Genomic DNA, 2,768 nt, shown 5'->3' on the forward strand with positions numbered 1-2,768 from the left:
GTGAGTGCGGGTAAGCGTACTGCTGCTTTAGACAGGGTGTTCAAGATGGGACTTTCTGATGCTCACTATTGGTAAGAGACATTGGAGCAGACACCTGAAGGAAGTGAGGAGGTGAGGCAGCCATCTGGAGAAGAGTGTGCTAAGTGAAGGAAGGGATGTGAACACGGAAGTCCTCAGGTGAGCTTGTGAGGCAGTCCTAAAAACTGGAGAGACTTTAGTGAGAGGAACAGGAGCTGAAGAGCCAGGATTGTGCCGGGTCTTGTAGCCCACTGGAAAGACTGGTTTTTCCTGAGTTAGCTAGCTGAAAGGCCTTTGGGGAATTTGAGCCTGAACACTGAAAAGATCTGACATTTCAAAAAGATCGCTCTGATTGCTGTGTTTGAACAAGACTTTAGAGTAGTACCATCCTACAGTGATATAAATGTGAGCCACATATGAGATTTTAATTTTTCTAGTAATCATTGAGACAGTAAAAAGAAACATGTGGAATTAATTCTATTATATTTTATTTATAATGCAACCCATCAAAAATGTTATTGTTTCAACATGTGTGAAATATTATTAATGAGATATTGTTCATTCCCTTTGTATATTAATTCTTCAATATCTAGTGTGTATTTTTATAACATATCTCAATTCAGATTAGCCATATTTCTACTGTTCAACAGTCACTGGTGGCTAGCAGCATAGTTTTAGAAGGTAAAAGTTACCAAAGACATGAGTATGTAGTTATTGTGAAAATCCAGGAAAAAGATGATAGTAGCTTGAACTAGGGTGACAGCAGTACATATGGTGAGAAATGATTGAGTTCTGATTCTATTCTGAAAGTTTAGCCCAACAGGACTTGATGATGGACTGGATGAGAGAAAGAGCAGGCAAGGATGACACCAAGACTTTTGGCTTTGGCAATTAAAATTATGAAATTGCTATTTATTAAAATGGAGAAGGCTAAGAGAGGAGGAGGTCTGGTTTTGAACTAATTAAGGTTGAGGTGCTGATTATAATTTTCAGTATATGTCTTAGATATATCATTCTGCATATAGTGCAGAGGATGCCCTGGATAGAGGCAACACTAGAGACAAGCATCAAGAGAAGTTAAGCATCAAGAGAAGGCCAAAGAACAAATGATGAAAAGATTTGGCAGTGGCGTAAAGATGTATATCATTTAAGAGAGGGACAGGAAGCAGAATTGATGGGGCTGAGTAAGCAAGTATGTGGGTGGTAAATGAAATAAAGGCATGAAAAATGATTCCCAGGAATAAAGCTTGGATAACTGGGTAGATGCTAGTAGCAGACATTGGGACAGAAAAGACAAGTTGGAGCAAGCAGTGTCTTGGACAAAGAAATAATGAGTTTTTCTGTGGATATGCTAATATAAGGATATCCTGAAGGCATCCAAGTCTAGGTGGTCTAATCAATAACTGAGACTAGGGCAAGAAGAGCTCAACAGTGAGGAAGAATGAAACACAGAAAATTAAATTAACAAAGAAAGTATAGTTGAAAACATGGACATAGATGAGAACACATGTGAAGAATTTACCAAAAGAGAGAATGGCTTAAAACAGAGCCCTAAGGAACACCAACATAGAAGGAATAGGCAGAAAAAAATAAATCCTGTTAGGAAGACTGAGCAAAATCAATCAGTGGTAGGAAAAATATCAGAGCAAAAGACATCACAGATGCAAGCGCAGAAGGTGTTTCAAGAAGATCTCTACTGTGTATGTGCTAACATCTATCAAGCTGTGTAGAATTATTCAGGTCAACACTGTGTGTGGTATACTATGTAAGCTGTTGTGTCCAATAAAAACAATCAATAGAGCAAAGTCAACCTAAGTAGTGAAAGACCAACCAGGAGTCTAATATAATAGCAAAAGAGTAATGAGCAGATGAACTATAAGCTGTTATCACTGACCTCTTTATATCCTGGTCTGAGGGTATGGCTCAAGTTTTATCCGTTAAGGGAAAATGTAATTTTGTAAGCATAAAGTTGGGCATAAAAATAAAAAAGGGCTGCTGAGAGAGATAGTATCAACGAGAGAGATAGGACCAACAATATGCTAAAGGCATTCTGGTCAATACTTTTTGATTCTTATTTCTAAAACTGCATTAAGACAATATTTCTCAAACTGTGCTTTGCAAAATACGAATTTTAATAGGTATTTTAAAATTAATGTGTAATCTAGCTAAAAAGAAACTGAATCTACCATCCAATAAATGTAGTCAAATATTTACTAAATATGGTTAAGTCAAATATGTTTTCTTTAAGTATTCTCTGATATGCCAGAATTTATTTTAAACCCTTAGGAATATATCTATCATGCAGTATTTCCCAAACTTTTTAATCTTGTAATCCTATCGGAGAATAATTATCTCATGGAACAAATGTTCTCCAGGATACAGTTTGGGAAATGATGCATTAAGATTCAGAAGCAACCTAAGTGCCCGTCACCAGACAATTGGATAAAGAAGTTATATTCCATAAATACAATGGAATATTACTCAGCCATTAAAAAAAAATGAAATCCTACCATTTGCAATGACATGGATGGACCTAGAGGTTATGCTGAGTGAAATAAGTCAGAGAAAGATAAATACCATGTGATTTCACTTATATCTAAGGAACAAAAATAACAAACTAATCAAAAGCAGACTCACAAATATAGAGGACAATTTGGTAATGGACAGAAGGAAGGGGAGTTGGCAGACTGGGAGAATGGGGTGAAGGGTTAAAGAAGTACAAATTAGTAGTTGATAGGGTGTCATGGGGG

General features: G+C 36.7%; 1 protein-coding gene and 1 long non-coding RNA gene across 2 annotated transcripts in view; one reads left to right on the forward strand and one right to left on the reverse strand.

The window, feature by feature from the left end:
• The window catches only part of ASXL3 (additional sex combs like 3, transcriptional regulator), a 137,513-nt gene that overhangs the window by 24,350 nt on the left and 110,395 nt on the right, over positions 1-2,768 (reverse strand). The gene's annotated exons all lie outside the window — the stretch shown is intronic.
• The window catches only part of LOC112469269, an 11,581-nt gene continuing 8,868 nt past the window's right edge, over positions 56-2,768 (forward strand). The window contains exon 1 of the long non-coding RNA XR_003042599.1: positions 56-177. This is a non-coding gene — a long non-coding RNA (uncharacterized LOC112469269). The remainder of the gene's footprint in view (positions 178-2,768) is intronic.

This window comes from Pteropus alecto, unplaced genomic scaffold (genome assembly GCF_000325575.1).
Source record: "Pteropus alecto unplaced genomic scaffold, ASM32557v1 scaffold146, whole genome shotgun sequence".
Lineage (NCBI taxonomy): Eukaryota > Metazoa > Chordata > Mammalia > Chiroptera > Pteropodidae > Pteropus > Pteropus alecto.